General features: G+C 35.1%; 1 protein-coding gene and 1 non-coding gene across 2 annotated transcripts in view; one reads left to right on the top strand and one right to left on the bottom strand.

Annotated features, from left to right (window-relative positions):
• The window catches only part of Mdga2 (MAM domain containing glycosylphosphatidylinositol anchor 2), an 839,948-nt gene that overhangs the window by 793,070 nt on the left and 24,787 nt on the right, over positions 1-22,091 (top strand). The window lies entirely within an intron of this gene.
• Positions 4,522-4,628, bottom strand: LOC111757397 (U6 spliceosomal RNA). The gene has a single exon (XR_002791758.1). It is a non-coding gene; the product is annotated as a U6 spliceosomal RNA (small nuclear RNA).

The following is a 22,091-nucleotide window of genomic DNA, read 5'->3' as shown; positions in this document are numbered from 1 at the left end:
TATATTCTGATGTTGTTGGGTGGAACATTCTGTATATGTCTATCAAACCCATTTGTTCACAGGTATGATTCAGTTCTGTTATTTCTTTGCTTATTTTCTGTCTGGTTGATCTGTCCCTTGGTGTCAATGGCGTATTAAGGTCTCCTGTTACAATTGTGTTACTGATAATTTGAGTTTTCATTTCTATTAATAATTGTTTTATATAACTGGGTGCTCTGGAGTTTGGTGCATATATATTTAAGATAGTTATCTCTTCCTCTGGGAGTTTTCCCCTTAAGAGTATGTAGTGACCTTCTTTATCCTTTATGGTCATTGTTGGTTTAAAGTTCACGTTGTCTGCAAACAGAATGGCTACTCCTGCCTTTTTTTGGATTCCTGCTGCATGAAGAATTGTTTTCCATCCTTTGACTTTCAGTCTGTGAGTATCTTTCTGGGTTAGATGGGTTTCCTGTAAACAGCATATGGTTGGATTTTGTTTCTTGACCCATTCTGCTAGTCTGTTTCTTTTGATTGGTGCATTGAGACCATTTACATTAATGGTTATTACTGTTAAATGCTGGTTAATTGTAGGAATCTTATCTCTCTGCTGTTGCATCTTTATCTTTCTGTTCTGTTTAATTATTTGCTTTGCTTAGTGGTTTTTTCCTTTGTGTATCTAAAGTGTCTTTCAATATTTTTTGCAGGGTTGGTTTGGTGTTCATGAAGTTCTTCAGCTGTTCTTTGTCATGGAAGTATCATATTTTACCATCTATTTTGAATGATAGTTTTGCAGGATATATCAGTCTAGGTTGGAAATCATTTTGCTTTAGGATCTGGAATACTTCACTCCATGCTCTTCTTGACTTTATTGTTTGTGATGAGAAGTCTGCTGTGATTCTGATAGGTTTTCCTTTATAAGTGATCTGTCTTTTCTCTCTGACAGCTTTTAATAATCTATTCTTGTGTTGGGTTTCTGGGATGGTGATTATTATATGTCTGGGTGTAGTTTTATTTTGGTTATGACTATTTGGATTTCTATATGCTTCACTGATCCTGATGTCAGTTTCTGATCTCATGCTTGGGAAATTTTCAACTGTTACTTCTTTAAATATCCTCTTGATATCCTTTATGTTGTCTCCTTCTTTTTCATTAATCCCTATCATTCTTATGTTATTCTTCTTTGCATCGTCTTGCAGTTGTTGAATTGTTGTTTCCTGATTCCTTGTTATTTTTAAAAGATCTTTCCTTTCCTGTTCACTAGCTGCAATCCTGTCTTCAAGGTCTGAAATTCTATCTTCACTTTCATTAAGGTGGTTTTTACAACTTTCAGTGTAGTTTTTTATTTCCTGTATATCTCTGTGCATCTGCATTATGTATTCTGTTTTTTTCTTATATTGCTCGTCTAGGGATTCTATCGTTTTGTTTAGTTCCTCCAATTTTTTATCTGTGTTTTCTTTAGATATATTTAGAATCTCTTTCATTTCTTTTATCATTTCTTCTTTTATCTGGGAGATTATTTCGAGTTTGAATTTCTTTAAAGCTTCCTGGAGTTGCTTGTCAATTTCAGTAGCTATTGTGTCTGATATATGAGGTGGATGGGATATATTTTCTTCTAAATACATTCCTCCTAGGGTTTCCTGAGATGGGCTGGAGGTTTGAGGTTGTAATTTGGTCTTTCGTTTTGTCATTTTCCTATATTTCTGTGTTTCAAGTGTTATTTGAAAGCTTCCTCAGGATCTGTTGAAAATCCCCTTTTATGTTTGCAGCTACTGAGACCCTGGCACCACGCTACCCCAAGCCATTGGGCCTGCAGAACCAATGGCCCTCCTCTGCTTGTTCAGAACTCCGCAGTTCCAGACAAGCTGGGCCTCAGGGACACTGTGCGCCCACCTGCCCCTTGGAAGCTCCACAGCTCTTCAATCGCAGCCGGGTTATGGTACTCACCACAGGCCACGGTGTCTCAGGAGCCTGTGATCCCTCCCTGCTTGCAGAGATATCCACAGTCCTCCAGACAAAGGAAGGGGCTTCTGCAGGCACTCCAGATCCGCCCAGCTCCTCCTCTGCACAGGGATGGCTAGGCGTGGCTGGGCTCGGGGGTAGTGTAGGCCTGCCCACCCGTTGGGAGCTCAGCAGACCTCCAAGTGCCATGTATGAATTTTCATAAACTTGCTTTCATTTTTAATGTGCTGAACATTCTGACATATGATAATATAAAATTTTTAGATACATGAGAAGACATTTACCTAATATAATTTTACATAAATCTACAAATTAAAATTAGTTTTTAAGTTCTGTGTACTGTCTTTTTCTAGTTTATCAAAAGTGAGTGCCACAATTCTAAAGAGACTATTTTCTTAAAAATTTCAGTACATATTTTAAAGTACTTCCTTCTTATACTCAAAAGTTAGAAAGTTTTTAAATAAATGGGCACAAATTGAGTTTTTCATTGTATCTATTTAAAAGATGCAAATTGAGTTCAATCAGAGGTCCGTCCATGCTGCTTGAAGAAGGAGCACGATACCTACAAAGACACAGTGCCAAATACTGGTTTACAGACAACACACAAGGAGCCTATTAAACACCATCCCAGTGTATCACAATGAAGAAAATCTGAACTATAGAAAATTTGCTGGGAAAAAAAAAAAAAAACAAAACAAAACAAAAAAAAAAACTCCTAAAATCCTGGTTTTATTTTCAAATTAAAATTTGCAATAAAAAGAGAAACAGTGACAAATTATACCTTCATGAAATACTCCCCTTGTTTTGTATAAATTCTACAAATAATACACTGAAGAAAATCATATTGAGTAAGTACAGCCAAATTTTCTTGCAGAGTCCAAAACCATCTACTAGTCAATATTTCATTTCCATTTGTTTATGGTATGGCACATGCCACTTTATTGTGTATTTACACAAACATTTAAGTCCTGCTAAATTTCCTCAGATTTCATTTGTAATCAATAATTTCATTCTGAGCAAAAAGCATGGAAATTTAGGTGCACACGCTATCCTGCCTAGATCTGAGGAAAAATCTCTGAACTGAGCGAGCACCCAAGAAACAATTCTAGCAAGAGCAAATTTGTGCCTGTAGTCACTGGGAAAGTTTCAAAACTGGCTAATGGGAAGCTGCATGCTGAAAAGGAAATGCAGGCTGCTCTTCTGCTCCAGAGCAGCTCAGCCTCAGTTAGAGTCTACTTGTGCTTTTCCCACTTTGCTCTGCTTCAAAGATCTTATGCATGCATCTAAATGCTGGATCAGGGTATTAAATGTAAGAGGGAGTTGAAACATACATTTTTTATAGTTCCCCCCCAAGCATTCCCCTATGCTAGAAAGGTATGTTGTATAAGCCAGTCTACCTAGCAGTTTATATGTATACATGTATATCTGTATGTATATCTTTACACTGTATAGTCCAATTTATAAGCAAAATAATCTTAAGATTTGCCTTGCATTATAATTTCAAATACTCTCACTATTTCCTGGAAGAAACTGTGATTGTTTTTAAGGAGAGGATTTTTTTTTAAATACAATTCTGACAAAATATTGAAATAATCGATGAACTTAGCCTTGAGAACTCTTAAAAAATGATTACCATGTAATAACACCTTGAGTTTACATTATTTTATCATTTTAATGTAGGTTTACCGCAATTACAACCCATGTTTATCACTGCTGTTGACATAATTATGATGTGGAAACAGTCACCATAAATTCTATTCTTTATGTGGAAATAAAGTGGCATTAAAAGGTCCAAGGTAACTTTTTCCTAACACAGAATTCTTCTATTGAGATTGTAATGATCTGCTGTTCCATCAAGAAAAGTTGTTTCATGAAAGGTCACTCTGCTTGTAACTGATTTGTTTTTCAAAAATATTTGAGAATATTATATTAGGTATATTATATTGGATATGAGAAAACTAATTTGAACAATAATGAGTGAACAGAAAAAAGCAAAGAAAGCAATGTTCAATGCATCTTTACAAATGAGACAAATGTAAAGAAGCAATTTTTTTCAAAATTCTACTGGGTATAAAATTTTATACATATCTGAGGGGAGGAGTTTTTTAATTTAAAGAAAAACATAAAAAGGGTAGAAATACATAATTTCAAAAAAGAAACAGTAAAAAATCACTAGTTGATAATTATATATTGTCTTCTTAGAAATAGTTGTTCAAGTTATAAAAGTGAAGCATACAAAGTGAACATTCAAACAGTGAGACTGCAAAGAGTTCTGTTCAACTATCCAACAAAAACTTAGTAATATTGTTATCAATCCTACACACTTAAGCATACATGCAGTTATATCCATTAGAACACTTCCTTTTCCTCTCTTTTTCACAATAGCAATTACACATTTTGGGTTTTACTACTCCAACATTTCTTTTTATACTAGAGACACAATGTGATATTTACAAGTATGATTCTTATTTATTTCACTAATGAGGAGAGCCTCAAGTTGTCTCCATTCATCTATGAAGGTTTCAAGATCATCTTTTTTATAGCTGAGTAATATATCATTATATTAAAATACATCTTTTTTGTCTAAAATATCAACGCTTCACGAATTTGCATGTCATCCTTGCGCAAGGGCCGTGCTAATCTTTTCTGTATAGTTCCAATTTTAGTATATGTGCTGTCAAAGTAAGCACGAGAGGAGGAGTTTAACTTTCTGATTTAAACCCCTGTTTGCTCTTGAAGCCCCGATGTTAGGAAATGAAAATAACTGAATTGTGTCACTTTAATTGAATTGTGTCACCAAATTGTATTGGACTATGCACTTAAGTAAGTAAACAGTAATGTAAAGTTTAAATTTAGTCAATTTTCAGTAAATATTCATGGAAAAGTTTGCTGCTGATTCCCTCTTCTTTTTAGAAGGGTTATTATTTCCCACTCTGGAATTACAGGTGAAGGTCTTGTTTCTACATCCCCATGGGCCTTGCTTGTTGAGTAGCTCTGTGTGTGTGAATTGTGAGGCAAAGTAAATACAAAACCTTTGAAAGGGAACTGCTTCTCAGCTTCACCTGATCATCATCAGAAATATTATAAGATCCTCTGTTATTATCAGTGAACAATTTTTATCAATTTTATTATTTTCAAATATTAGGTCAATTTTTCTGAGAAATAAAGATTTTATGCAAAACATTTACAATTTACCTGCAAATTGCTGGTAGTCCTCAAGAAACCATTCAACTATATCTGGTACTTTGTAGACATTTACATCATATTTGCAAAATTAATAGAGTGTTACAGTACTTTAATCATGTGCCACTGAGAAGAATAACTTCTTTGTAGAAATAAAAACACAATAATTCTTCATAGAAATTGCGGAATACGCTTCTTAAATTTCAGTCGCTGGTCTCTCTAGCAATCATGTTATAGTTATCTATTAATTAAAATTAAGGAGTTCAGAAGGGCGGCAATAACTTATTCTCATATGTAGCTACTATTTCCTGGAAGAAACTGTGATTGTTTTTAAGGAGAGGATTTTTTTTTAAATACAATTCAGATTATCATTCAATCATGATAAGCGGAAGATTGTGGGTGAGTTTCTATTTCCTCGATGGAGCATGAAATGAAAAACAAAGAAATAATAAAAGTTTAATCTGCTGATACAAAAAAGCACAGGAGAGTGGATACAAATAAAAAGAAGGCAATATATTTTTGGAAGATGGGAAGCAGAGGGTGGAGGTGATGTCTAACAAAGAAGAGTAAAGAACAAAGACAAACACGTACAGAGGAGAAAAAACTAAACAAGGCTCAGAAATTTCTGCAAAAACTGAATGAAGGAGACAGGAGTGAGAGAATGGATGGAACACTGCCATGATGACTAGGGACATTAGAAAGAAGGCTTCTGATTCTCTCCACTCTTTCATACCTACACAGAAATGGTAAAAGAGACGCAGAGGCATGAGACACTGAGAGATTTTTATCTAAGTAATGCTAATAAAAATATTATAATCAACCCATGGAATATGTGAACCTATTTAGAATTATGGCTCCAATCAAACTATTTTTTGGTAAACTCTAGGGATCAAACAATGATAATTTCTAGTAAGATTTCAAGAATTTAATGGAGTATTCAAGATTTGCAATCTTCTTCAAGCATCTTTTGGATGAGGATCTTGCTTTCAGAAGACTCACAGTCCCTTAAGAACATAAAAGGGGCAGAAGAATATCAGAGAATAGAGGGGAAAGGTCATTTCCCAGGTGGCATACAAGACTGCTAGCAAGCACAATGGGCAAAATGGATTGGTAGGGTGGAGAATGCAAAGAGCAGCTCTATGGGGAAAATGTTATTGGTCAGTTACACAATGAATAAAGTGGAAACATCATTGTAACCAATTGTATCAGGCTATCTACAGTCAAAAAGTTCTCAAGCAGTGGATGTATGCAGTGTAACTTGCATGTCTCAATAGGGAAAGGCAGACTAACATAACTGAGAAGTCCTAGCAGGTGCGGAGAATTGATAACTAGTGAAACTTTGTGAGGTAGTACTGGAATCCAGCAAGCTAGTGTGAGATCTCACACACATGTATCTGTTTCAAAATTCTTTTCCAAGTCTCCTTCTGAATGTGCAAGACAGTGGAATACCAACAGACACTAAAGCAGAACATCCCATAGAGACTTGGGGGGAAAGAAAGGAGAGGAGATAATGCAGAAGCAACTAAAATCTCTAAAGACTCAGTATCATAAGAAAATGAGTCTGTTTCCGTGTGATATTCAGATATAAACTTTGACAGGGGTTAATTGTAACAATCTATCACAAATTCAGTGGCTTAAAAAAATTTATTGTCTCAGTTCTGAATGGTTGGATCCAAAACCAAGATTGTTTTTTTCTGAAGCTTGTGAAAGAGAATTTGTGCCTCTCCTCAGATTTCTGGCAGCCCCTGGCAATTTTAGTCATTCCTTGTCTTCTCCTCCTGGACCTCTTTATTTTCTTCCTCGATCTTCAAAAGAATTTCTTCTTCTCTCTCTCTCTCTCTCTCTCTCTCTCTCTCGCTCACTCGCTCGCTCGCTCTCCGTGTGCATTTGTGGTGCATCTGTGTGGAAGAGTCTCATGTCCACATTATTTTTTTTTATATGTATACAAATTATATTGGACTATGCACTTAATTAATTTAATATATAATGATACTTCCAAATATGATCATATCACATGGCAGTGACAGGTAGGACTTCATATGAATTTTGGAAAGCCACAGCTCCCCTCATCATGAATGGCATTCTGACATTATAAATTTGATCACATTGCCTCATGGTTATATGACATTTAGACATTTGATTTACTGATTTAGATAGAAAGATGAAGAATCCAGAGGTTCACTTTAGATAAAAAGACAAAAAAAAAAGGTCAACTCAACATAGAAATAAAGCCATATGCTAAGAAAAAAATGTATTGGAAGCTTTACCTTTAACTCCCACTGACATATCATTGCCAAGGACTAAATAAGATTACATGTTCAGGGAAGATGTAAATTTGCTTTCTAGCCTCTCTATTGAAGAAAATAGAGAAGAAAACTTTAATGCGGTCTAGAGTTCTCTATCCTCAGTGGTTTCCACAGGATTGCAAATTCATACAGCCGATTTGAGAATTAGCATCTAATACAGAGGAAATTAAATAAATGAAAAAATAGTAAAGTTATATTATTTCTAAGGAAAAAAATCTTATAGGAAACAAAATGAACTCATAATGTACTTCTTAAATATTATTTACATGATCATAATTGTTTAAAGCAAAGTATTAATTTAGTTTAATTTTGTTGCAACAATGAAATAATGTCTGAGAAAATGGAGATTTCAAGATGTCATATGATGCAGGCAGGCTAGGAGTTCTAAATCTTCATCTGTCATATGATAAATAAATGCCTATGATTAATAATCTGGTAAATAGTTGAATATGAAAATCAAGAAAAATCTTAAGTATAATATTGGAGGAAAAATATTTACAGAATTAAGAGCAGATTTTGTGATGAAAGACTACAAGACAAGAAAACCAAGCTACCTAATTTCTATGTAACCCTTGTGATTTTATGTCTTTATGCATGTTATGACCCTAAACAAAATAAAACTTCGTTTATAAACATCCTAAAGTGTGATGTGACCTGGATATCTAGCTATTCTAGTCATAATGTCCCATAGGTTGGACAGTTGTGTCATCCAGAACCTCTTTCTCTGATCTCCTGTCCCAGTAGTTTTATGCGGGAGGTGACATTACACTGGGTTGTCACCATGATTGGCTGTGAGCTACATAGGGTGCTAGCGAGGCACACTTCTGTGTGTCTGGGTTGCTCATGGTGACCTCAGAGTTTATAGCTACTCCTTTAGTTTCTGGCCTGTTCCCTTTTTTCTGCTTCCTCATAGACAAGAAATCAACAGCCTCCCTCCACCGCACTGCTCATCACTGTGCTCCCACCTTGGAGCCAACAAGTCATGGACCGCAACCTCTAAAACTGTGACACAAAGATATTTTTCCCCCTTTAAATGGTAAATGTAAGATGTTTCATTCAGCAACACAAAAAGTGACTGACAGGGGAATATACTGCTTTCTCATGAGGTTACTGTCCTTTAAATTTATAAACATTTTGCCTGTCTTGAAATTAAAGTAAAAAGTTTCACTGTTACCCTGAGATCAGCAAAGCTGGGTTATTAAGATGAATATCATTAAAAAACAGGACTCAGAGTTGCAAACCTCTGAATTCTGGCATGTGAAATCCATGGGATTTGGTATGAGGAGAAAAAGAAGGATCAGGATTCATTGCTTCATAATACATCAGGCCATCCTTTGTAGAATCCCAAGATGCTCCAGTTGGTATCATTAGCCAGCAGAAATGATATAGTGACTCCACAAGGAATAAAGGTAACTGTAACATTGCCTTATTGCCTCTGCTGAAATAAACATCTTTCAATGAAGTTCTTTTGCACGGGATTCTGTTTTCAACACACAAGATAAATAATCAAAAGACAATATACTCTCAGTGTCTAACTAGCTTATACAAAGTCCCAGACAGTAATTGTAATTTATTCATTTTATTTCATTTAATAAAAATGCTTTCAATTTATTCCACGGTTTGTGAATTTATTCTGCACACCATATGCACAGAGCATTCGTTTGTGTACTCTATCCAAATATATTCATTAAGTAATAGTTATAATAGTATAGTTTTATTTGATTAAACTATAGCTCACAGACTAATTAAATGAAAATGCTGTGTTGTTATCATAGTTTGAGGCATTATTCTTTTTAGCACCACTCAACAATAAAATCATTAATTTATTTAAATATTAGAATAGTTTATAGTCGTAGATGTTTTTCTGTCTTTCCTGTGGGACCAAAGCATGACACCAAAAATAGCTGCTCCAAGAGTTATGAAACATTTACACAACGAGGAATGGGTTTCTTTGCCTGTGAAGTACCAAAAATACACAACTGTCATTGTACTAAGATTTTGTTTCAGGAATATTTTGTCTTTCCCTGTATTTAAACAAAGGTGAATAAAACAAAGGCATTCTATTTTCTTTATATTTGCCTTTTATTTTAAAGAAAATAAAATCCAACAATAACACCAAAAAAAAAAAAAAAAAAAAAAAGAAGCCAGTCAAAACAAAGCAGTGAAACTGGTACAGAACTTCAATGCAAAATACTAGGAAATCAACAATGGCTACCATATTATGTCTTGTTATCTTCACAATAGTTGTCCATCAATCAAGTATAGCAAAATGAAACCAAAACAAAACAAAATAACCCCAATCAAAACATAGCACTGAACAAAGCAAAACAACTGGAAAAAGACAAAACAGAACAATATTAGATTTCAAAGACAAAATAGAAAGAAATCCCCCATATTTGTTATATTAGATATTGTTATCCTCCCAATAGATGCACAAACTGCTGACTCTAGGCCTGAAAAATCAATCAAGCAATAAAAGTATTCAGTTGCTTTTTGGACCTCAGTTGCTATCACTCAGGCTCTCCTTTGAACCAGTTAGCTGCTTACAGGGGTGGTAGTGTTGATTCTCAGCCTGCCCACCAGTAGGCTCACAGGAGATGCTGTCTGACTTTTCTCTTCCCGGACCCCGCATGGCTTGCACAGGTTACCCGAAAGGCTGGCTAGTTGGCTTGTTGGTCAGCTCCCAGCACTGCTGATTCTTGGGAGGCACTGGCTTTTGTCTTCCTGGACCCTGCTTAGCTTGCATGTCTTACCAGAAAAGCTGGTTAGTTGGCTTCTTGCTGGGTCCCTCCCAGGCCCAGCATCTATATGTAAGTCTTTACATTGAGTCTTACAAAAAAACTTACCATGCAGTTTGTCAACAAGATCATACTTTAAAAGCTATCTTATATGCAATTGCATCTTTGGTTGTGAAATCAAATACATTTTTTTAAAAAAAGACAAATTGCTGGGGATATAGCTCAATGGCATAAGCGCCTGCCTGGCAAGCACAAGGTCATGAGTTCAATCCCCAGTACCAAAAAAGAAAAAAAAAAAAAAAAAAAAAAAAAAAGACAAATCATTCATTCATTCACTCTTGCATGTATTTAACAGGTATATGTTTAACAGATATATGTATTATATTTATTGTGTGTTAAGTCTAAATCATATGTAGATAAGATTTATGAAAATGTGAGTCATCTACATTATTTCATTCATTCCTTCAATGTAATTTTGTAAACAGCTCTGGGTTGCTAATCACATGGTGAGCCACTGAATGCAATTTCATGAATTTAGAGTGTTATGAAAAAATTAAAATACTTTATTCAGTGGTGATGGAAATTAATTTCATTTTAATTTTTATCCATCTACGGTCATGGTTGTGAATTCTTGCTAATGTTCAATGGATATATAATATTAACTATAGGTATTTAATGATAATTTTTAATATTATTTTTATTATATTCAACACATATATAATCAACATTATAAGAATAAAGGCACATTTGCATTTAATAAAATAGCACCTTCTCACTGTGTGGTTTTATCTTCAAAAGAAAGAATAAGTGGATGAAAAGCTGTCAAATGCAGTCAAATTTTCTTGCAGAGTCCCAAGTCCATTTACCACTTATACAAACATGTAAGTGCTAAATTTCTCAGGTTTCATTTGCAGTCAATAATTTCATAAGAATGAAAAAGCAAAAAGCAAAAAGTAAGGAAAAGTATGTGTACACACTCTATGTTTTATACATGTGGGGGAGAAAGCTCTGAACAGGAAACGTTCCTAGCAATAAGAACAATTTTGTGTCTGTCCTAATTGGGAAAGTTTCAAAACTGACGAATGGGAAGCTTTGCGATGAAAAGGAAGTCCAGGCTGCACTTTCTGCTCCAGAGCATCTCATATCCATCAGTTATTCTGGCGCACATTTCTTAAATTGGGGAATGGGGTTGCACTAAGACAATTTGGTATGTTTAATTCAGCATACTTAGTTTAGGGCCTAAAAGGTGCTTGGAGAGTAGTGGTAATCCTGGTTAATGTGGAAGTGGAAATAAAGCATGTATATGTTTAATGAATTCAAGTTTGTTTAAATTTGGCACAAATATACTAGAAAATCACTAAATTTTATGTAAATGTATTATTTTAAAGGATAATAAAAATGAGGCACTATATTGACTTAACTATTTTTCACTTTCATAAATTGCTTCAGTGTGACTTACAATATTTTTCAATGATACCAATTCTTAAGAAATTGAAAAAGTCTGAGTCTGCATATAAAAACAGGTCAAATGAATATGTAAGTCTAAAAATAGCTTGAATAAAGCCTTTGAATAACTAGCTCAAGTTCATTTCTTTCCAAGATATTTGAAAGTTAATACGTAGCTTTAGTTTGAATGCATGACGCATATACATACAAAAATCAGTATATTAATTTCATTAATTTTTGTAGAACAGGAATGTTTCAAGATAGGATGCTTATTCCATTTCACATTTGTTGTTTTGACGTGTGCAAGGGTAAGTATGACAGATTTTCAAGTCTCATTAGTTTCTGAGTTAGCATTCAACAATTTATTAAAAATGTGTAAGATTGTGGTTAAGCACATTATAACCATTGATTTCTGTACATCTAACTTATTGGATTCACATTTTATTTCAGATCTAAGTATGTGGATAGGTTGAAGAAATAAATTCACTGATATTTGAAACACACAGTTTTCCCTAAAATCGTTGTTGTTCTCATATGAAGGAAGATACGTAGTGGTTACATTTAAACATAATACTTCTTTTTAAAATTCAAGGATGAGAATGTTAAGTAACTCATTCCTTGCAAAGATCTACATAGCTCATAAAATCAGGAATGTTGAAATCAATGAATTTCCAACAGGTTACCAATTGTTTTGTTTATTTGTACAAATATGGAAACTAACACTAATTTATAGGAGAAAAGCATATACATTTAAATCAGCCTAAAATTTCTATATTTTCCAGGTAAACAGCTATTATGTAAAATTACTTTAATATCATTAAGCATCTTCAACCCACATGATTAGGGCTTTCCAAGAAAACTGCAAATATATCCAAAGGGTTTTTTTTTCCTTTGTTTATTAACATGATAGGTAGGAAGAACCAACATACTAAAAATGGCCATATTTTCCAAAACTGTTATACAGATGATGCAATTCCAATCAAAACACCATTAGGAAACCTCGGAGAACTAGAAAAAAACTTTCCTATAATTATTTTGAAACAAGAAAAGACCTAGAATAGCAAAAATAATTCTGGGCAACAAAGGCAAAGCAAGGGGGCATCACAGTCCCTAACTTGAAAATGTACTACAGAGTTTCTGTGGTGAACACAGCATGGTAGATGCTGGGGAAAAAAAGGTAGACCTGAGGATCAAAGGACTCCATTAGAAGACACAGAAACAATCCCAAACACACTCAGTCAACTTAGCTTTCCAAAAGAGCCAAACACATTTGCTGGAATAAAGACAGCCTCTTTAATAAATAGTGCTGGAAAAATTGACTTTCCACAAGCTGAAGACTAAAACTGTACCCACTGTCTTTCACAATATATGAAACTAAAATTGAAATTGATCAGATATCTAAATATTTAAACAGAAACACTAAATCTGCTGGAAGAAAGAGAGTACGTAAATCTTTATTGACACAGATGGAAGTAAAGACTTCATGAACAAAACCTCATGGGAAATAATACAAAGAACCAACACCTGGGGTATCGTCTTATTAAAAAGCTTTTCACGGAAGAAGAAGCAGGAAGTGGTAAGCCTTCCCACTTGGCCTTCAGCCATGTTAGACCACTGCCACAATTGTATGGTACTTTATATTAGGGCAAGAACCTTTCAGTGCTGAGTGTAGAGAGTTCACCTGAGGACTGTTGCCACCATAAATAGAAGTGGAGAGGAAGAGAGTAGCCTGGGGATTCAACTAGCTGACCCATCAGCCTGAAGGGACTTTCACATTTGCAGGGTTGGATTCTTCTTTTCATTCTAATTTCAACCCCAAAAGTCACCTTTTTACAGAATTTTTGCATGAAACTCTTTCTAAAGAATCTGCTGACTAGAGCTTCTGGGAGAACATGGCAGATAGATAACAGCAGCTACGGAGGCTCTCTGAGATACTCAGCTTACAATCCAGGAAAGGTGCGGTGTGAGGAGCAAGGGGAGATATACCCTGCCGACCCAGGAATGAACTAAGCTGAGAGAAGCCAACTAGAAATGCAGTCCCAGTGCTATAACAGGAACAGATAAAATCTCAGTGAGGAAGCTGGAACCCGTGCCTCTGGAGGCCATGATTTGAATTTCCTGCTGCCGCTGCTGCATCCAAATTGGCACAACGGGGAGAGAGACGCAAGCAAGCTCTGAGAGCTGGAATCGGGGAACAGAGTTGAGAGCAGGACTGGTGGGGAGCCCTGCATCAACCTGCGGTGAGTGAGAGGAATGGGGATCCTTCCATAGACTAGGAGGCTCCAAAAGAGGACATTCTGGGACCGGGCAGACTAGCCGGAATAGGATGCTGCAGTGACTGTAGTCGCATATTTCCTTCTCAAGCAGGATTGGTGTGGAGTGCTTGGCCTGGGTGATGCTGCTGACTAAGACCCAGTAGGTTAGCCCAAACCAGGTCCCAGCACCTGGCAGTCCACCCTAGCAGTGAAGCCTTCAGTAGGTTGACTGACCTGCAGGGGTGGGCCCAACAGAGGCTTCCCAGGTCTGTGTCTCCCTAGTACACTGTGGGCAGGAACACCTAGCCGGTGGATTCAAACAAACTGTAACCAACAAAGAAAAAAACTGGGCCTCCTATATACACTTGTATGGAAGGAACAAAAAGTATGGGAAGAGGGAGCGACAAGAAAGGGTCCTCAGTCCCCAATCCTGAGAACACTGATCCAGGAAACGTAAATGCAAAGGAGAATGAGGACAGAAAACATGCAATATCAGACACAGCACCAATAGACATAAAGTGATATCTCCAGAGCCTCATAGATTAGTTCAAAAGTGAAGTATTCAATGAAATAAAGCAACATATAAGTAGATTAGTCAGAGAAATGCTAAGCACCACCCAAGGAAAAACAGATGGTGGAATGGAAGAACAGAAAAAAAAAAAAAAAAAGGGCGAATTGTTTGATGGAGAAAATAGAGAAAATTTAGAATACATGAAGCAGGTTCAAAGAGATTACCAGGAAACTAAAAACTCTATCAAAAGCTGGCATAACAGCTTGAAAGAAACTAAGAATAGATTATCTGAACTAGAGGGCAGATTTGTAATGTGGGAGTATGAAATGAAAAACTTAAAAATAACAAGAAAACAAACAGCAAATACAAAGGCTAGAATATGATAAGAGGATCTATAACTTAAGAATTAAGAACATAAAAGAAGAAATAGGGACGCAAACAGATGAACTACAAAAGCTATTCACAGAAATAATCCAGGAGAATTTCCCTAATTTAGCAAAAGGTAAAGATACTCAGATGTATGAGGCATACAGGACCCCGCCACCTACAACCCAAACAGAGCTACACCCAGGCATATAATAATCAAAATTCCAGAAATTCGATAAAATGACAGAATATTAAAAGCTATCACAGAAAAGAAACAGATCACTTACAAGGGAATATCCATCAAGTTACCGCAGACTTCTCGGCACAAACCCTCAAATCACGAAGAGCATGCGGGGGTGGGGGGGTGGGGGGGAATAATTCAAGCTTTGAAAGATAATAACCTCCAGCCAAGATTGATATATCCTGCACAACTGTCCCTAGAAATTGATGGAAAAACAAGATGCTTCCAGGATAAAGAGGAACTAAGGGAATTTGCAACCACCAATTCAACTCTACATAGAATACTGCAGGATATTCTAAAAAAAAGAAAAATACCAAGATTCCAGAAACAGTGGCAGAGAGGCCACAATGAATGGAGCAGAAAGCAAAATGAAGAAGACAAACTGACAACTAATGACAGAAAAAGAGCTCAACAGAAATGAGGCAGAGAAGGTTGGATGGTAGGAATAGCTATTTTGGAGAAAACAAGACATCATAATAGCTAATGCTGATTTAGTATCATCTTGTTTTGAAGTCCCATCATGCTTTTGTTCTTCTGTCTCCATCAGTCTTAACAGGTTGTATCTTATTGGATTTTATTATATGTGATAATATAAACAAAAACTTTTATAGACAATGAGATTATACAGAAATCATTGTTCATTTTCTGATAGTTGGTACTAAATACCTTGTAACACTGTCATTCTCTTGATGGTTTTACATTGTCTCAATATGTTTGGTGCTACAGTATACAAAGTTATACTCAAAGATTTCAAGGAAAGAGACACTATGGTAACTACTTTTATGTCGGGATTATCTTGTGGTGAAACACTATTTTGCTTAAATGGTTATGTTTTGACCTGCGCTGTTTTGTTGTTATGCCCTCTTTTATCTTAATGTCCTTTTTTATTATTTACTTTTTATTTTTATCTTTTAATTAAGGGAAAATGAATGAAAGATAGCAGGATATATTATAGCAACCCACTTTGATTTCCTATTAACTTGATTTGAAACCCTGTATTGCTCTCACCATCTTGTTTTGACTAATTTTCCTCTATTCTGTTTTGCTTGATAGTACCAAGTTTGAAAGTATAGGCAACAACTGTGAAGACAATAAGATTCATTATGATGCCCATTCTGGTTGACTATTGTCTTCTTTTGAAGTCCTGTGATGTCTCCAATGTTTTTGGTTTTTTTTTTTTATTCTTTACTGTTTTGTTCAGTTTTATTATAACTGATGATATAGGCAATTCTTTTTAAGATAGCAAGAGGCAGTATGGTAATCATTGTTGATTGCCTTGTATTTTGTTTTTATATTATGTATTGTGTCAATCCTTTTGATTTGACTGACTCTGTTCTGTTATGTCACATTTGGTTTTACTCTCTTCAAAAAAATGTAACAAGAACTTTAGGAGTAATAAATCCCAAAATGTGTAATTGTCATTGTACAAAACAGAGGAAAAGAAAGGATATAATTACATGTATATTTAAGTGTATAAGATAGATAAACATATTACTGAGTTTTTTTGGATCATTGAACAGAACTGCTTGCAGTCTTACTGTTTGAAAGCCCACTTTATATGCTTTATTTTTGTAACTTGAACAAATTTCTAAGATGACAATACGTAATCTATTAACTAGTGATTTCCTACTGTTTATTTTTTCTGAAATTCTGTATAACTTGTACCCTTTTTCTGTTTTTTTTTTTCTTCTTCTCCTTAAATAAAATTTTAAAACAAAGCTTTTCACACAGCCAACAAATCCCCGATAAAATGAGAAGACAACCCACAGAGTGGGAAAATACTTAGTCAATTGTCCTTCAGACAAAGGACTAATATTTAAAACATGTCAAGAATTGATTAAAAAAAAAATCAGACCTCTCAGATTTAAAGACCGGATCCAGAAATAAGCAGCTGAAATGAATACATACTTGTCAGAAGTATAAATGGCCAAAAAATATATGAAAAATGTTCAATACCACTGATCATTCAAGAGATGCAAATTAGGACAACACTGAGATTCTATCTCACTCTGGAAAGAATGGCTATCATCAAGCAATCAATCTATACCCAAGATTTTAATTCTCACTATTGATTTCTGTTCAGCCCCTTCTCCACCTCCTCCTCCTCCTTTTTTTCTCCCTCTTCCCCCTCCTCCTCTTCCTCCTTCTCTTCCTCTTCTCCTTCATGAAACAACATGGTATTCTACTTTTGACATTAGTTATTCATGTACAAAAGGAATTTTCCTAATTTCCGTGATATTTAGGGTTTCTAAAAATTAAATTTATTGCTATATTTTAGTTCTACAAAATGATAATGTCAATCATACAGAATTTGTAACTATGTAGAAAATACTCAAGTTATTGTGGGAACCATGTTGGTCAGCCTTTCACGGTATGTTTTTCGTAGTTTTATATTGGTATGGAAAGCTTGAAATATTTAACACAATGGTTTTCATAAAATGCAATTATGAAGTACCATACTGGCTGCTAAATGAATCAATAATTTGATATTAGATGAATGCTTGCAATTTGAAATCTTTTATCCTGAAAGGCATGTCACATAATCAAAAGAGATATTGTTACATAAAGTAGCTATAACTGTACTTTGTTTCTTAAAATAGTTCACTGAATACATAAATTTTTCTCAGAAATCCATTAGTTTTTTTTTTTCTATTGCTTAAGTAGATAGTAATAAAATTCCACAGGGCATAAATACTACAGTGTTTTTGATGATTTTGAGTGAGAGTCTGGAAAAGGGTGAAATTTAAAAGTGAATGGTTTTATTTTCTAAAGGAATGGAAATATCATTTATATCCTTTATTCAATTTTGTCTATGTTAAATATGAATCAAACAGACATTATATAAGATGGTAACTTATAATGATAAAAGGAAATATATGTAATCCATGAATCATAATAAAGAGAAATTTTCCATGCCACATGCAAATATGGCTCTTTAAAATTTTGAAAAATTTAGAAAACACATATGCTTAACAGAAATACCAGATGATTTAAGAAGATGTATAGCACAGCATATATATGTTAAATGGATTTAAATGAAAATTGTTATCACATAGAAGAGAACAAAATGGACTCGTTAGGCAAATGTGGGGTTTTTGTTTGTTTGTTTGTTTTTGTCTTTTTGAGAAAAGGTTTCCCTCTTTAGTTCAGGCTGGCCTTGTACTCTCTTTGTAACCCAAGCTGGCCTCAGAATCAGGGTGGTAAATTACAGGCATGTACCAGCACCCTGGCCAAAGGTAAAATTTGGAATGCAATACTGAAGTGTTGTTTCAGAATAATATTCCCGTAAAATATATATTCAAGATCTTGTCTTTGCTTTCAAGATAGTGTATCTCTAGCCTTTATCACATATATATTAGATTATTGTAAAATTTATTAATCAGAGGCTATGTCTTGGTATATTTGATTATCATAGCTTCCTTTAAGAGTATTTAAAATTATACTGCTTGGGCAAGATCCATACTTTCTAGCGTGCAGCAGTATCCACAACTTCCTGTGTATAATCACTGATTATACACTGTTTTTCTTTCTTTTTCTCTTTCTTTCTTTCTTTCTTTCTTTCTTTCTTTCTTTCTTTCTTCTTTCCTTTCTTTCTTTCTTTTTTTCTTTTACTACATGTATTCAGGACAGAATGCTTACATTCATTTTATAAGATTAGTATATGTGCAATAATACATTCCAATTTCCTTCTTTTTCTCTCCTCCCTCCACTCTCCCTTTTATTTTTCCAACATCGGATTCATTTATTGATAAATCTTATATTATCAAATATTCAGATTGAAAACCAGATTACTAAGCCAAAGAACATATAAAATATGTAAGACAATTGTAATAACTGAAGGCATACTTTTAGATACATGATCTGCACTGGATTACAATATATTTTTCCTCCTTTTTCTTTTTATGTATCTATATATCTATGTATCTACATATCTATCTATATAGCTTTACAAATAAGGGAAATCATGATATTTAAGCTTGTATATTTGAATTATATTACTTAATATTGTTTCAAAGTGAATGCATTTGCCCACAAATGACTCAAATGTATCCTTTTGTGGTAGAGTAGTACTCCATTGTGTAAAAATACCATGTTTTTCTATTCATTAATCTTTTTATCTGTATGTCAGCTGTTTCCACTGATTTTCTTTACTCAGAAATATTTGGGTCATTGTATCTTGCTGTATAGTATCCCCTAACTCTAGGAATGTTCAAGTTAAATCACAAGATCAAATATTTTATTTATAAATCTATGTGGCAATCCTTACTCATGGTAGCAAAATAAAAAATTTGGCAAGTGAATATTATTTACTCCTCTAATATTCCTTGACTTTAAGTAAATCATAGGCAAATTTAAAAGACACATCATGATAACATTTATAAGAGTTCAACTGCTTATTCACCAAGAAAAATTTTGAGACAAATACAAGGTGGTTTCATCACAGTGATAAAGTTTCTCTGCCCAATAAACCAAAAATAAACATTGACTATCTCAGTTAACAGATTAGACTCAAATTTATGAATATTTACATACTTATATATATGTATACATTACAAATTTATAATATTGTGTTGTTATAGTCTGAATCGTGTGCCCCCAAATTCAAGGGTTGAAGTTCTAATCTCCGCAATCTCAGAATGTAACAATCTATGGAGACAAGATCTGAAGTCAGGCTAGCTATATCTTGATCTGGAACCTCAGAACTCCACAATTGCAAGGAATTTTTTTTTGTTTAAGTCACCCAGTCTGGTATGTTACGGCAAACCTACAAATCAAAACAAATGTAGAGCCCTTAATTCCAATCCAAAACCTTTCAATATTAGGAATTGTCTTCTCTGGTAGGGAGGAATGGAACCCCCATTATCTATTGAATATTTACATATTTGGTAAATTCCTCTATGAAATCAATCTCTTGGGTCTTACTCAAGACCTACAATGGCAAGAAGTCCCTCTTGGTTTAATTGTAATACAACATGCCAGTGTCTGAGGTTCGCTTTCTCTCCCTGCTTGGCCTTGATACCCCATCTTGGGTCATCACCACTGGGATAAGACTCTGATGCTCCACATCATGCCCTCTCTGCTCTGAGGCCCTCCTCCTACTCTTCTGGCAGGGATCATCTTCTCATCTCACTCTTTCTTTGACACCTAGGCAGCCTGGGGCTCTAGTCATTATTATCCAGAGTGTCATGGATGCCTTCTGGAACTGTCTTAGCTGGAGAGGTTTAGGACATATTCATTCAACAGACAAAAATAATGAAGAGGGAGAGGAAGAGCTAAAATCCTGCTTTTCGGGAGTTGTTAGCCTTTCATTCACAAATATTAAAGCAGGAGCTGCATATCAAATCAATGATTCCACTTATTTTTTTCTTTCTGACAGACTCTAAGAAGGTGACAATTCTAAAGTGCATAATTAATTTTATGCTATCAATATATTTGTTGAAGAGTAGATAATACTCGTAGTAGATTCTAACGTGCTAAGAATTAAAGGGATGATCTAAGAAAAAGATACCACCATGTGCAGTTAAATACACAAGCCTCCCTGAGTGATGCTGTGACAGGTTTCAAGTGGGAAATCACAAGACAAATCCTCCAGAGGGTAAAATAAGACAATTGAAGAAGGCTAGGAATCTCTCCAGAGAAGAATGTTTGAGAAAGGAGAACTTCCTAGTGAGGGGAGGTCACTCAGAAGTACCAAGGAGAGGAAATTTCTGGATCAAAGACTGCTGAGGGACAGTAGCAGCCTGTCATGTTACAACCATGAGGCTCTATCTTGTCCATGGGCAAAAATGGTAGTAAGGATTTCTTTGTGTACACAATTCAGGCAGAATTGAAATAGTTAAAAATGTCTGCTTGAGTTCTTTTTAAAATAATTTGAATAGATGAATGAGTAAAATTGTAAGTCTTAAGCCAGATAATAGTTCTCAGCCTGAATGAAGAAATAAATAACATTGGGATCCAAATCAACATGGTGTCCATTTTTAGTTTGTTGAGTTAATGGTTGCATTCCTCTGATGGACAGTGGGTTCTCTAGAGAAGCAGGACCAAGAGGGTATGCATACATACTGTCCTGGGTCACATTTAGATGTCCTCTCAATGCCGCAAGTGTTCATGGGCAGGGCCTTTAAGTGTAGCTGAATCATGAGAACTTTACAGCTAGAAGTGGTTTTAGGAGGTTGAGCTTTGTCAGAAGAATTACCAGGTATAGCATCTGGAAAGTTCTGTGTCCCTCCCAGGCTCCATCCTTCTCTCTTGCTTCCTCACTCATATGAAGTGAGAAGGTTTCTTGTGTTCTAATCCAGACCCTTCTGCTATGCCTTTCTTTTGGTGTCACTATTCATTCTCTCTCTCTCTCTCTCTCTCTCTCTCTCTCTCTGTCTCTGTCTCTGTCTCTCTCTGTCTCTGTCTCTCTCTGTCTCTCTGTCTCTGTCTCTCTATCTCTCTGTCTCTGTTTCTCTCTCTCTCTCCTCTCTCTCTCTGTCTCTGTCTCTCTCTCTGTCTCTCTCTGTCTCTGTCTCTCTCTGTCTCTGTCTGTCTCTGTCTCTCTCTCTCTGTCTCTCTCTGTCTCTGTCTCTCTCTCTGTCTGTCTCTCTCTCTCTGTCTCTGTCTCTCTCTGTCTCTGTCTCTCTCTGTCTCTGTCTCTCTCTGTCTCTCTGTCTCTGTCTCTCTATCTCTCTGTCTCTCTCTGTTTCTCTCTCTCTCTCTTCTCTCTCTCTCTCTCTCTCTCTCTCTCTCTCTCTCTCTCTCTCATATCATATCATAGAAGACTGAAGACTGCAGTTCCAGGACCCTTTGCAAATACCAAAACTCCCAGATTCTCAAGGTCTTTATGTAAAACAGTGTAGTTTTTACATATAGTCTATGTTCAGCCTCAAGTACTTTTTAATCCTTAAATTACTTGTAATACCTAATTCAATGTGAATGCTATGCAAATAATTGAGTTAAGGTATTAATTTATGAATAATAACAAGAAAAAAATTGTAAACTGCTCACTACAAATGGAATTTTTCTGAATATTTTTATTCATGGCTTTTTTGAACATGTGGATGTATTACCATGGAAACTGGAGACTATTTATCTATCACCTATTTATCCATCCATCATCTATCT

The sequence above is a fragment of the Cavia porcellus genome, unplaced genomic scaffold (assembly GCF_034190915.1).
Source record: "Cavia porcellus strain 051 isolate PalLab524CR breed Dunkin Hartley unplaced genomic scaffold, mCavPor4.1 scaffold_1, whole genome shotgun sequence".
Taxonomy (NCBI): domain Eukaryota; kingdom Metazoa; phylum Chordata; class Mammalia; order Rodentia; family Caviidae; genus Cavia; species Cavia porcellus.
This window is presented reverse-complemented; position numbering and strand designations above follow the sequence as displayed.